The sequence below is a fragment of the Rhinatrema bivittatum genome, chromosome 4 (genome assembly GCF_901001135.1).
Source record: "Rhinatrema bivittatum chromosome 4, aRhiBiv1.1, whole genome shotgun sequence".
Lineage (NCBI taxonomy): Eukaryota > Metazoa > Chordata > Amphibia > Gymnophiona > Rhinatrematidae > Rhinatrema > Rhinatrema bivittatum.
The window spans coordinates 342,658,545-342,673,394 of record NC_042618.1 but is presented as its reverse complement, the minus strand read 5'-3'; the positions used below and the strand labels follow the sequence as shown (position 1 = coordinate 342,673,394).

General features: G+C 47.2%; 1 protein-coding gene across 4 annotated transcripts in view; it reads left to right on the top strand.

Annotated features, from left to right (window-relative positions):
* The first annotated feature begins 1,922 nt into the window (after positions 1–1,922).
* ARMC7 (armadillo repeat containing 7) overlaps positions 1,923–14,850 on the top strand; it is a 38,257-nt gene continuing 25,329 nt past the window's right edge. Inside the window, exons 1-2 of one of the 4 annotated variants that reach the window (XM_029600568.1) lie at positions 1,923–2,237; positions 2,764–2,896. The gene's annotated coding sequence lies outside the window, so the exon portion shown is untranslated. Of the gene's footprint in view, positions 2,238–2,261; positions 2,711–2,763; positions 2,897–14,850 lie in introns of those variants that run through there. The other 3 variants (XM_029600566.1, XM_029600569.1, XM_029600567.1) reach the window with 3 other exon arrangements.

The following is a 14,850-nucleotide window of genomic DNA, read 5'->3' as shown; positions in this document are numbered from 1 at the left end:
TAGCCTTTCCATGGCTCGATTTACCCGCAGAGAAGCCTCTGGGAGCTCCCATTCCTTTGAAACGATCTGTAAGACCTTGTGGTGAAAAGGAAAGGTCTGCGGAGGAGCTCGAATCCCTGCCATTGCGATATCCCCTGTAGAAGTGTCCGCCTCCTGAGGCGGAGTCGTCAACTCTAGCTCCTGCAACACGTGGAGAATAAGGGAGCTTAATTCTTCTTTCCCAAACAAGCGGAGTACCTGGGGATCATCCCCAGCTACAGCCCCCGGATCGTCGGCCATCAGCAAGTCCGGAGCCCCCGGGGATTCCGGAGCGGCTCCTGTGTCTCCCAGGTCCTCAGCCCCACCCCCCCTCGGGCGGGGACCCTTGATCCCGGAGGACCCCACGTCCGGTGGACTCCCCCCCGAGACGGGGGCGGTCTTGGGAACCTTCGGGGGAGCGGGAGCCTCCGCCTCCCAGCCGGATTCTGCCTGTAAAAAGGCTTTGTGCATTAACAGCACAAAATCAGAAGAAAATGGCACTGACCGTTTCAGACTCTTCTTCTGACCACCCGATGCAGGGGGGCCCCGAGGAGACCCCGAATCGGCCTGGGAGCACGGGCTCTGTGCCTCAGGAGAGGGAGGAGGGGAGATCTCCTCCTCCGACGCTGAACAGGCAGCCTGCCGCGTGTTCAAAATGGCCGCCGCACTCCTCCCCGGTGGAGGAGGGGCCGAAGGACGACTGCCTGAGGCGCTGCTGTGCCGCTCCGGAGAAAGGCGAGACGATCGGCTGCGGGCAGCGCTCAGCCCCCCCGAGGGTCCCTCGCCCCCGGGAACACATCGGGGGCAGAGACCCCCACGGGAGAGTCGCGCCCCCGCCTCTCCACAGGTCAGGCAGACCGAAGATCGCGGCATCAGCACCGCGAACGGAGCAGCACGACCAAATGGCGCCAAAAAAATCTCCGAGAGGAGAGCCTCACAGAAAACGCGCGCCGGGTGAGCTAGCCACCCCCTCCGGGGTCCGAGCAGGCACGGGCAGGCCGGGGCAGTAGAAAAACGAGCACACTGCCTGTCTCCAACAGGACTTAAACTGCTCTGCAAGTAAAAACTTTTTTTTTTTTTTTTTTTAAACCCCCTTCAGGACTAAAGCCTGGAAATTGGGGGGGGGAGGGTGACCGGCCCACCGGTAAGCTCTCCCCCAGGCTGCGGACACACTAACCCGGGAATATCAGAAGGGTACTACCCTCCGAGCCTGCCTCACACTAATGCCTAGCTACGCAGCGCAATACACTCACACAGACATTCACACAGACCGACAGGCAGACAGAGGAGAGAAAAGGAAGCATCCAATGATCTTGCCCCCTGTCCTACCTTACTTTTTATAGTGTATTTTATTGTTTTAATTTTACCCCGACCGATAGATAGAAACGACCGGAGCAGGACCGCAGGTTATGCCTCTCAATCTGCTGGAGTCAGAGATTATACTGAAGGATCGCAGGGGGCACACCAGTGTATATAGGGGGTGCTTTCAGTTTTCTCTCTGACTCCATCTGCTGGAGGGGAGGCATAACCCAGCTGTCTGGACTGATCCTGGTACGTACTGGGAACTTTAGATTTCTTCTAATCATTGGGGCAGTAAGAGCGTATGCATGATTTCCTCTATAAACAAAGATATTCTGGCCTGAAGTGCAGCAGCTGTGGAAATGCATCCGAAGTAACTTTCCGCAGTAGAGAATCCAGCCTGACAATGCTGCTGCAGCTGTTGAAATTGAATTCGCTTCAACCATATCAAACACGATCAAGTCACCTCGGCAAGGACTTTTTATTTTAGCCCTGCTGGTATTGATTTTGTCTTGTCAATGAAGGGACTGGGAAATAACATCTATCCAAGCTTTACAAAATATAATGCAGCCTCTCTCCCCTCGGACCTGTTCAAGAAGGCGACCGCGAGCCCGACAAAGAGAGACCCAAAAAGAAGAGGCTTGGCGAACCGCTTCCTAGCGGACATTTTCGCCTGCCCCATTCTGATGAGCCAAGCCACAGGCCTTCAAGGAGCAGAAGCACTGCCCCACCGTCTCGCCTGCCCAGCTCCAGAGCACACGGGTTAGATCACTTCCGCCCTGCTCACTAAGCTCCAGGGCGCGAGCAGGCATCACTTCCGTCCCGCCCACTGACCGCCTTACCGTAGGACGTAGTCACTTCCGCCCCGCTAAACTCTCTGGCTTGAGCTTTTCCGCCCCTAAGAGTATAGGATGCTCCTGGTGAGTGATATTTATCTTTATTTACGGACTCACGGCACCCCCCACTTCTCTCTCTTTTTTTTCTTTTTTAGAAACACTTAGCTTTAAGAACGTTAACCTCAAGTTGTCTTTAGGCTGAAACTTTGTACATGGTAACGGTGCACGATCCGTATTGTAACGTTAAAATCAGTTATGTAATCGCACACGAAACATAACCGGCGAGAGACGAGGGAAGTCTATATTTTATTGTTCGTTTACTTCTTTCTTTTTTCAGACTGTTGATTTTGAAATTACACAAGGTAATAATAATAGATAAGTAAGACCACAGAGGTGTGGTCATAAAAGAAAAGACAACCGCGACTGTTAATACTACAATACAACCCCTTAAAAGAGCTATGTTAAGTCTACAGCGTTGTATTGTTGCTTCTTCCAACACCAGTACGGACGGACCCCACCGTTGTTCATAAAGTTTCGGTTTATCGTGGAAAGCAAAGGTAAGCATTTCCATCACCGCTATATCCAGCATTGTAGTCTTTCAATATTCCAGACTTGGCTTGGCTTTCCAATAAAATGCGAGCAAGAGTTGGGCCCATGAAGCGGATGAGACAATGGCCTTTTCTTCTCAGCAGGGAGGTAAATGGAATCCTAACGAACCAGCATACATAGCTGTCCAACGAAAGGTAACACCAGTAATATAAAGGATTTCCTTTCCAACAGCAGTCCAGAACTCCTGCACCATTAATGCAGTGGTCTGGTTCCGGGTGTCAGTCTGTTCTTCCCTGTGGTGTTTGATCTTGTATTGGTGAGAACTGATTCTTGCTTTCAATGCATGGCCTGTCTCACTAATGTAGCATACTTTTTCACACGTTATATGTTGAATGAGCACTTTTTTGAGCCAGGCTACTGCATCGGTGACATTTATTTATTTAAAATGTTTTATATACCACAGTCTACAATAAAGAACCATTAGGCACCATCACATCTGAGGTCATTTGCTCTTTACCTGTAAACTACTAAAGGCCTGTTAACTTAAGATTTATTTATTTATTTGTTTGTTTGTTTATTTAATCTCTTAAATACATTCACATCAGTATGATCAGGATAATCAAAGCAGTGATATTTATAGTAAGAGATTCTGTCTCATTCCCTCTCCCCTCCCATATGTGTAGTCTGCCTGCCCTCTCCTCCCTCCCAGTCTACAACAGTCTCATTCACTCAGCCCCCTCTCCCCTAGAAACAAAAGACATATGGAACACATATGGCATTAGGCTTCTTGTAACATGTAATGGGTGTGGACTTGGCCCTTAGAAAGTCATGAATAAACAATTACAATATAGTAAATCTCCCATACCAAAAACAACACTAACTGCCAGCACTCAAACTCAACCCTACTAATGAAAAGGCACCAATATACCTTCTATTTATAAAACAAAGCAAGCCAAGCTACCTAAAATACCTACAAAATAAAAGCATACATGTACCTAAAAATATTGGACAAAAGTTTTTAAAACTATGTAAGTTCCTTCATCAGATGTCAGATCAAGGCTCTATATTGTCTCAATAACTCACATACTGTATTTTTGAATAATACTTAATAACTCCAATAAAAGCTATCACAGCCTACAGTTTACCTCAAGAAACAAATCGCCCATATCAAAACAATATTAACTCCCAGGACTCAACAGCAACAACCTTAGCCAGAAAAGAGCAGCATTGCAAATATTATTTCAGGAAAACAGAACAAGGTGGACTGCTGTAGATCCCTACACAGAAATTATATACTAGCAAAATCCCACACATGCAGTACACAGACAGACCCTTACCAAAGGCAAAATAAGAGACCAACAAAATAAAGAAATATAAACATCAATCATAAAAGTAAAACCATACTAATAAAAATATTTAAAAACTGATGAATAGAATAATTAAATAATAATTAAAACCTTATAAAATTGTTTATAAAATTTCCCCAAATACCAATATTTCAGAACAGCAAACATATCAAATAACATCCAATAATGAAACTAATAAGGATTTTAAAAATCTCCTGCTGTTCATACCTGGGAAATGTCAGTATCCAGCCACACTGAGATTGCTGTGGATTGAGGGAGGGGGAGCTATATAAACTCTATCCTCTCACTCACACACACAGATACACCCACACACAGGCTCTCCTTCACCCACCCACTGGCAATCACAGATACACACACAGGCTGTCACCCACCCTTCTCTACAAACACACAGATACTCTCAAACCTCCACCCCTTCACACCTCTTTCACACACACATTCACACAGCTTTCCACACACACACACACAAGCTGTCATCCATCCACACACAGGCAGTCACACATACACATACCTCCACACTCTTACCCACCTAGCCTCCCCACACACACACAGTCTCTCACCCACACATACACAGGATCTCACCCACCGACAAGCACACTGCCAGGCTCTCACTTACCCAGGTAAGTCATCTACACAGACACACACACACCTCCTAAACATAGGCTCTCACACAGCCACACACCTCCCCACACAGCAACTCACTCGCTCACCCACCCATAGGCACCCCCACACAAACAGCTGCTCACCTAGACTCCCAGGTAATTTTTCACACACACACACACAAGCTATCACCCCCTACCCATATATATACACACACACACAGGCTCTTACCCACCCACTCCCTCCCCCCCACACACCCATACACAGGATCTCACCAACCCACAAACACACATCCAGGCTCTTTCCCACCCATGTAGTCAAACACAGGCAGACACACACAAAGCTTAACCACCCTTCCAGGCCTCCCAGTCTCTAGCCCTCATGCTGCCCCAACCCCCTATCCCTTCTCACATCCATCCCCAGCAGTCTTGCCCCTCTCTCCCTCTGTGTTAAGGTTAGTCAAGAGTCTGAAAGAGTATGGGAGGCCTCTCAGATTCTCGCTGACCTTAGCACTCAAACATTCTCGCTGGTACCATTTTCGTCAACCTGTGCCTGGCCGATTTTTTTTGCTGTGCTGCTCTGCATGTCGGGCAAATGGTGCAGTTTCATATTGGAATCTAGTCAGCTGACCCACTTATATCCTCCTCTTCCTCTCCTTATCCTTTCTGGCTACCTTCAAGTCCTCCAACTGACCAGTTCTCCAATCCACACAGGGCCAATGGCACAAACTTCACTGCTTCAGCCAGCAGCTCCCGGCCATCCTGTACTTGCACTCTTGATTCTCTGCTTTTTGCACGAGGTAGAAGGCGGATCTTTGCTTTAAGTCAATTCACAAAAGCAAGGTCCCGCCTTCTGCCCTGTCCTGTGCCTCTCTGCATCTCATGCAAACGGTGCAATAATACTGGACCTGAACTACATCTGCCGCCAACTGGCCCCGTTGCCCTGACCATAAGAAACCCTTCCTGCAGCTCAGACTAGTGCTTGCCTTCTTATTGGCCTGGTGTCACTGTCTCCTCCCCCCCTCTGTTGTGCACGTAGGGGACAGGATGCACGCAGCCTGCAAGCTGCCACAGGTTGCTGTTCTTATAGGTCATAGGCTGCTCTACAGCCTTCATGCAGACAAGTGGCTCTGCAGTTGGAAAAAAAAAAGAGTTGAGGGCCAGGGATTCACTGAGTCCCTTGGAAAGCCCTGACTGCATGCTACTGAATCAAAGAAAAATGTAAAACAATCCGGGAATGCAAGGCTCTTGAAGTTAAAATGATCAGACACTTTGGAACTGTCAAAGAAAGGACTCAGTAAAAACCTAGATTTCTTGACAGTTATGAACTATAAATCCTTTTTTGTTTGCTTTTAAAAGTAATGAAGGCATACAATGTTTCCTTCTGCTCTTTCCAACTCAGTTGGAACCAGGGCTGGGATCCAGCAGTATGATTTCTTACCTGTTTTTATATCTCCTTTTACTAACGCAGTACAGTCATCCTAGTGAGAGGCCTTTGTCAGGGGCCATAAACGGCAGCTCCATTCAGAAACCAATTAATGTGGACCTTAAGCCCGTCCCTGAGTAGATGTCACCATTGAGTGATGGCTGAGGAGCTCAATGGGGTCTGTGATCCCGTCTCCATAGCATTCCCAGCCTGGGGCGCAAAAGATGAGCTAGGAATGGAACCCAGGTCTCTGTGATTATATGTGAACCTTTTCAGTTTTATCTAGTCTCCATAGTAGGGCTGGCTTAATGGCCCAGTGGCAGCATTAACATGCAGGAGACCCAGGTTTTATTATAAAGCCTTTCTTCCTTGCCTCATGCCAACAGTAGTGGGCGATGCTTTGGAGACAGCTTTGGCAGACCTTGGAAGTGATGCTTAGCTGTGGTGGTGGGTGGTCTCCATCGAATGACTTATGAGGAGAGGTTGGAGAACCTGAATATGTATACCCTGGAGGAGAGGATTGATATGGTTGATATGATACAGACCTTCAGATACTTGAAAGGTTTTAATGATCCATGGACATCAACAAACCTTTTCCATAGGAAACAGTTTAGTAGAACTAGGGGTCATGATTTGAAACTCCAGGGAGGAAGACTTAGAACCAATGTCAGGAAATATTTCTTCACTGAGAGGGTGGTGGATGCCTGGAATGCCCTTCCAGAGGAAGTGGTGAGGACTAATACTGTGAAGGATTTCAAAGGGGCATGGGATAAACACTGTGGATCCCTAAAAGACTTGAGGATGGGAATAAATAAATAAAGCTAAACCGACGCAGAGCGGCAGTTACTACCCTCACTAAAACAAGCAATAGTCAAACCCATACTAAAGAAACCTAAACTGGACCCCACAGAACTGACCAACTATCGCCCTATCTCTAACTTACCCAAAAATTCTGGAAAAAGTAGTAAACTTACAACTGACTGACTATCTAGAAAAACATGATTTTCTTTTCCCCTCGCAATTTGGCTTCTGTAAGTTCTTCAATACAGAAACCTTCCTGATCTCCCTCACAGATTCCCTCCTCAAAGGACTGGATAAAGGCCAATCCTATATCCTCGCACTCCTAGATATATCCTCCACTTTTGACACTATTAGCCACAACATCCTACTAGACCGGCTCACGGAAATTGGCATTTCAGGAACTTCTCTTCGCTGGTTTGAGTCCTTCCTAAATAAATAGACACTACAAAGTCAGAATAGGTAACAATGAATCCAAAGCAATCAACCTCTCACGAGGCGTGCCACAAGGTTCCGCATTGTCCTCCACACTTTTCAACATCTACCTATTGCCCCTCTGCCACCTCCTTTCTGAGCTTGGTCTTACGCACTTCATATATGCTGACGATGTACAAATCCTTATCCCTATTACCGACTCCTTACACAATGCCCTCAAAACCTGGGAAACTGCTCTCACTGCAATCAACAATCTCCTCACCAACCTTAACCTTGCACTCAATTCCTCCAAAACCGAAATCATTATCATATCAGCTCACTGCAGCACCATTACCCTCGCCCAACCAAACCCCTTCCCCCTACAATATCCATTTCAGAACACGTATGAGACCTAGGTGTCATCATAGACAATCAACTAAATTTTAAAAAATTCATTAACAACAACTTGAAAGACTGCTATTTACAAACCATACACTCTTTAAAAAAAAACCAACCCAAAACTAAGACCCCCTACTTCACTTCAATGATTTCCGCACTGTACTCCAATCCGCCATCTTCTCTAAAATCGACTATTGTAACTCCCTCCTTCTAGGCCTTTCCAAAAGTACCATCTCCCCACTACAAATGTTGCAGAATGCCACCGCCCGTATCATTACCAACACGCGCAAAACCTATCATATTTCCCCTATTCTCAAAGAATTACACTGGCTCCCAATCTCATCCCGAATTCTCTACAAGACCCTTTCACTCATACATAAAATGTTATACAACCAAGATATACATTGGCTTAAAGACTCCCTACATTTCCACACGTCTGTTAGACCCACGAGATATCACAACAGGGCAACCTTACACACACCCTCTCCTAACCTCACTCATCTCAACACTACGAAAGAGCGGGCTCTATCCGTTGCAGGGCCCACAATCTGGAATTCCATGCCCCCTGACCTACGCCAGGAGCACGGTTTACAAAACTTAAAAATACTGAAAACCTGGCTATTCAAACAGGCATTTTCTTGATCCTCCATTTACTCGCTCGCTCCCCCCTATTTCCACTACTCCCCCCAACATGCCACTCAACCCCTTCCCATTGACACCCATATCTGCCTTCCCGTATGCATCCTCCTGCTCCCCCCCTCAATTCATAATCCTCTCCTTCTATTTGCCATGTAATTAATTTTAAGTTAACACATATTCTTCTTACAGTTCTACATTTATTATTTACTCAATCAGTTCAAGGTTATTGTTATTTCTATGGTTATTTCTAAAAACAGTTTCCTGTAAAGCTTACACTTTGTTTTTTTGTTATATGTAAACCGATGTGATGTGCCAACGAATGTCGATATAGAAAAACTTTAAATAAATAAGAGAAACATGAGGGTAACCTGCACGGAGCAGCAGTTACTACCTTGGGAAGCTTGCTGGGCAGACTAGATGGACCATTTTGGTCTTTTTCTGCCGTCATTACTATGTTACTGTTACTATGTTCTACAACAGCACCACCTACTGGCCAAGTTTGGGGTGCATGTGCACCAGCTCTTAGAGTTGGGGTTTGTGGACCCTGACATATGACTGTTGCTATATTGACTAGTCTAGATGGGAGGGGTTACAATGGGAGACAAATCCTGGGTAGCTATGATGCCAAAGTTTGAGGAAAGGGCCAGTTCAAATTGAGCTGGAGCTATTGGGTCAAAAGTACCAACTGAAGAAAAAGCCCTGTAGTGTAACTGCTACAAAGGAAATGCTAGTGAATATCATGGAGCTAAAGATCTTATCTCAGATGCTTGGACTGCATAGGGATCATTGCTGCTAGTAAAGGGAGTTACAAATTCCCTCCTTGTCCTTATGAACAAGTAATCCAATTTTAGTCTCATTAGCAGCTGGAATTAATTGTAGATTTATAAATTGGCAACATGTGAGAGTAGCTGTCTTATATTTTACAAATGTTCATCACTAACCAATGTGAACATTAAGGGGCAGTTTTCAGTAGCCTGCCTGTGTACAGGGGGGCTATCGTACCTGCAAGACCTTGCAGGTATTTTCAAAGAAACACAGTTTTTCTTTGAAACTTTGCATAGGCGGATCTTGCCCCTCCTTTTTGTGTGGATGGAGGCATAGATTTGAAAATGCATTCCCTATACGTACCCGGATCAGTCCAGACTCCTGGGTTTTGCCTCCACTCCAGCAGATGGAGATAGAGAAGTTTGAACGGGCTCTGCCCTATACCCTGAGGTGCCACTTAGAGTCTGTCAGTATTTCTCTGTCTCCAGCAGATGGTAGAGGTGCAAATCTCTTCAGTCTGGATTAGCTAGAAACTAGTTTAAAAAAAAAAAAGACGAATTTAAGGAACAACAAAAGGATTGAGGTACTATAAGCCTCCCAGGGGAGTTGGCAGGTCCTGGTGGGACCATCCCCCCTGGTATTTGAGGCTGAGGAGCAGAGGATTCAGAACCCTGTAACCGGCACTCCTTTGCCGTCTCTGAGGGTGATACAGAGAGCCTGGTTCACTCACCCTCTGAGGGGGACAAGTCCAGTGTTGTTTAAAAAAAAAAAAACAACCCACAGCTGAACTGTAGAAGAAGCTGTAAGGTTAAAAAAAAAAAAGATTTGTTTTACCTCTTCGACCACTCCGGGCCTTTCCGTCCTCCCCCCCCCCCCCCCCCCCCCCCCAAATCGAACACTGCCTGCCAGCTTCCCGCGGTCGTACCTCCCGCTGGGCTCTTTTTCTATTTTTGGTGCTCCTCATTATGCCGCGTGGTGCGGCCTGCAGCACCTGTGGGAAGGTGCGTGCACGGCTCTCCAGAGCCGGCATCTGCTCCGACTGCCTCCCCGGGGGGAGGGTACCTCGGCGACGCCTCAGATGTTAATTTCCTGTGGTGGCGATCCCCGCGGAGGCCGAGAGCCTAGGAGGCTCGTTCGGCACCATCAACCTCCTGACCCGTTCCCGCTGAGCGCGGGAACAGAAGCCATGTTGGAGGTTTTTAGAGCACAGGAACGGGCAGCTTTGGGGGAAGGGAATTCCCTACCACTGTTATCACCACGACCTGGGATCTCTTGGGGGGGGGGGGGATCCAGATGCTGATCGAAGGAACTCATCAGGGGAGGACCCCGGGGAGGCCTCAGACTCTTCTTCGTCGTTCTCCTCCGAATTTGTCCTACTCCTCCACAAAGCCTTTAAGGCTCGGAAGGCAGCCAGGAAGCAAGGTGTCAAGGCTCCTCATTCAGCCCCAGTGCCCTGGGGGGGGGGGGCAAAGAGGACACTTTTACCCAGAAGTGGCCCAAGGCTTCATCAAAACCTAAGCAACCATTCAGATCTATATCCTGCCCTACAGACAGTTCATCTTCGGAGGCTTCGGATGTAGATGGATCACATCCGCTGGATCCTCAAGGTCCGGATGCAGATCCGGACAGCCAGCCTCCGCCTGCTAAGCAATCGGGCTCACAGATGGTCGAAGGTGATGACCCAAAAGTGGTGCATTTGTTCCGAAAAGATGCGTTGGGTCCACTTATTCCCACTATTCTGGAAGAATTGAGGATAGAGGTTCCTCAGGAAGATTCACGGCTGGGTGCTGTGGATCCAGTGATGGTCGGTCTCAGGGGCCCGGCTTGCTCCTTTACATTTCATATGTCAGTGACTGACCTATTGTTTTGGGAGTGGGACACTCCAGACTTGGGCTTGAAGGTAAGCCGGGCTATGGATAAATTGTACCCACTGCTGGAAGACGCTGTGGACCTCCTCAAAGTGCCCAAGGTGGATGCGGTGGTCTCCGCAGTGACGAAAAAGACCACCATCCCTGTGATGGGAGCCACAGCTCTTAAAGATTTGCAGGATCACAAATTGGAATTGCAGCTTAAAATGATTTTTGAAGTTTCGGCTCTCGGGGTACGTGCCACTATACAGCAGTTTTGCGCTGAGGGCCAGCCTCCGCTGGGTACAGCACTTGCAATCGGTTGTATCCTTGTCAGATGCAGAAGCTATTCAGGCAGTTGACTGGAGGCCACAGTCGCTTACAACGCCGATGCACTTTATGATCTCCTTCGTACTTTGGGCAGGACTATGGTTTCGGCTGTCTCGGCCCGTAGACTCCTCTGGCTCAAGAACTGGTCTGCGGACGTCTCTTCAAAGACCCAACTGGGATCCTTGCCCTTTAAGGGGAAAAGCTGCTCTTCGGCCAAGAATTGGAGGACATGATTAAGTCTCTGGGAGAGAACAAAGTCCATAAGTTACCGGAGGATAAGCTCAAGGCGAAGGGATCCTTTTCGCAGCGGTCGAGATTCTGTGGGAATTGACGTTTTCGCTCTTCCTGATCCTCCGGGTCATCCTCTCGACAGGGTCCTCCCCGCCAACATTCCTGGAATCAGACCTTTCGTGGCCGACGTCCTGGTAGGGACGGAGCCCCACAGGCACATGGAGGTCTCAAGTCTACACAATGAAGCGATGCCGGTTCACTCCTCCGTACCGAAGATAGGGGGCAGGTTATCTCTTTTCCTGCAGGAGTGAACCACCTTGACATTGAAAGTGGTCTTCCTCGTGGCTATCTCCTCAGCGAGGCATGTGTCGGAGCTACAGGCCCTGTCTTGCAAGGAGCCCTTCTTACGAATTACAGATGCAGGAGTCTTCTTGTGGACGGTGCCCTCCTTTCTCCCGAAGGTGGTGTCCTCTTTCCATTTGAATCAGTCAGTGGAGCTCCCTTCCTTTGCAGACTTGGATTCTTCTGCTCCCAAGTCTAGGGATCTAAGGAAATTGGACGTGAAACGAGTACTGTTGCGTTACTTAGAGGTTACAAACAGTTTCCGTCTCTCGGACCATCTTTTCGACCTGTGGAGTGGCCCCAGGAAGGGTCAGAAAGCTTCAAAGGCCACTATTGCACGCTGGCTAAAGGACGCTATTATCTCTGCTTACATAATTCAGGGTCATCCGGTCCCGGTTGGTCTTCGGGCTCATTCTACTTGGTCGCAAGCTGCCTCGTGGGCAGAATGTCAGCAGGTGTTGCCGCAGGAAATTTGCTGGGTGGCTACTTGGAAATCTGCACACACTTTTGCCAAGCATTATTGCCTTGATGTCCGGGTCCCAGAGCCTGGTTCTTTCGGGGCTAGTGTGCTCCGAGCGGGACTCTCTCAGTCCCATCCTGATTAGGGAAGCTTTGGTACATCCCAGGAGTCTGGACTGATCCGGGTACGTACAGGGAAAGGAAAACTGGTTCTTACCTTCTAATTTTCGTTCCTGTAGTACCACAGATCAGTCCAGAGTCCCGCCCATTTCAGCATTGGGAGTAACTGAACAGACTCTCCGTCATTGATTATTTCGATTCTGCAGATTTATCAGATGTTCTTATGCTATATGTCCCCCTTACAGGGTGTGAGTAGGGGCATGTCTAGTTTGTTACGTTACAGGTTTACATTCCCTCTGCTCTTTGGGGGGAAGTTGTGTTATAATGAAAGTTGTGGTTTAAATTTTATGCTTGGGTACAGCGTAATACTGACAGAGTCTAGGTGGCACCTCAGGGTATAGGGCAGAGTCCGTTCAAACTTCTCTGTCTCCATCTGCTGGAGGGGAGGCAAAACCCAGGAGTCTGGACTGAGCCGTGGTACTACAGGAACGAAAATTAGCAGGTAAGAACCAATTTTCCTTTTCTGCTTGTGTACTTTACTCCTTCAACCTAAATATGTCCACAGGAATGCCCCTTTCTAACAAGGCGAAAAAATCCACGCATTTTAAATTCTGCTCGGGATGAGGTGGGGGAGGGACAGTCTTCAGCCAGTCCATTTTACTCAACTAAATGGTTTTGAAAATTTTCCTGTGAATGAAGTGGGTGACATCCCACGAGACAGCAACAGGGAAGCAGATGGTATAACCTCACACTTTTCCTGGGTGGGGAGGAGAGGAGGCACAGCAGTTATTCAGATTAATGGAATTATAAATGTCACAATGCCTCACACCCTTTTCACTGCAAGCATGGTGCAACTGATTTTGGTTGGGAAGTATGTATTCGGGAGACTTTTCTATAATAAATTAAGTTTGACTTTTTTTTTTTCTATTCTTTAATTTATAACCCACTTTTCTCACAAGGACTCTTAAGCAGCGAACATCAAAGTATGCTAATTAAAATTCCTCATCATCCTATAGATCAGTCCAGACAAGTGGGATTCGTCCCCCCTACCAGTAGATGGAGGCGGATGGCAAAATGTTTTGAGCTGATGTCCCTACCTATATAGCCTGTGGCAACAGGGAATGTGTCAGTAGTTCTGTACCTCCAGCGGATGGTAGGTGAAGTCCAGGACAGAAGGAAAGGCAGAAGCAGGCTTCTGGGGCAGTGGTCTCTCAAGATAGGCTACTTTCCCCATATAGACCTTGGCCAAGCAGTGGCTGGAGACTGGGGATGACAGACCTATGGCAGCTCTGCTCTTCCCATAGGGCAATCAGGGCATAAAATCCTTGGACTTCCCTTGAAGAACATAATGCTTCTCCTTTAAGAAGTCTGAAAAAAAAGTGTAAGAGAAACAAAGGGAAAAAAAAAAGAGATCTGCGGTGGTGACTTGGCCAGAGGTTCCAGCAATTCTGGGAGACACCTCCACCTACCGGAGCGGTATGGAGCACGGGAAGAAATGCAGTGGGTGTGGGGCCCACAGAATTGCGACAGAAGTTAGCTCCTTTTGTAGGAGCTGTAATAGTGCCAAAACACATCTCTAGTCAAAGAGGGGCCCGCGGGTAGGGTGATTAACGCGGAGCTGCAGGGCCCACTGGAAGCAGTGTTTCCTGCGAGGCTGGAATGTGCAGATCGCACCGGACATTCCTTGGTCATTCCTAGGAGCACAGCAGGCACAGGAACCACAGGATCTGGGCGAATGTGAGGGTGATTTCATCAGGATGTTGCACAAGGCTTATTGTAGATTAAGGCCAGGAAGAGAAAGGAATAAAAACCAGTCAAGACCCCACTAGAAGTTGAGTACTGACTGCCTAAGAAAATAAGAATGCAGTTAAGATCAACTGGAGTACCTCAGGGCTCCTCTTTATCACCCATATTATTCAATGTCTATTTACTTCCGTTATGCTGCATCCTTTCATCTTTAAACGTACAGTACAAAATCTATGCTGACGACATCCAACTTTTTATTCCTTATAAGTCGTCGTGGCAAGAAACACTAAGCTTGGTACAGTTATATATTTCTATCATAGAAAAATGGATGGCACATAACCGGCTAAAATTGAACAAAAAGAAAACAGAAATCTTATTCCTGAGTTTCATATCTAATCCTATAAACACCCCTCCTGAAAGTATTACGTTGGATAAAGAAACTGTCCAAATCACTAAAATTGCTCGGAGCTTGGGAGTATGGATAGATACAAGTTTGTCTCTTTCCCAACACATTTCAAAGGTTGTGAAGAACTCCTTTTTTAAATTACATGTTTTAAAAAGATTACGGCCTCTTCTATTCATCAAAGATTTCAGATCGATTCTACAAGCCCTGGTTCTTTCCGGGCTGGATTATTGTAATGGATTATATCTGGGATTGCCAGATTCTGC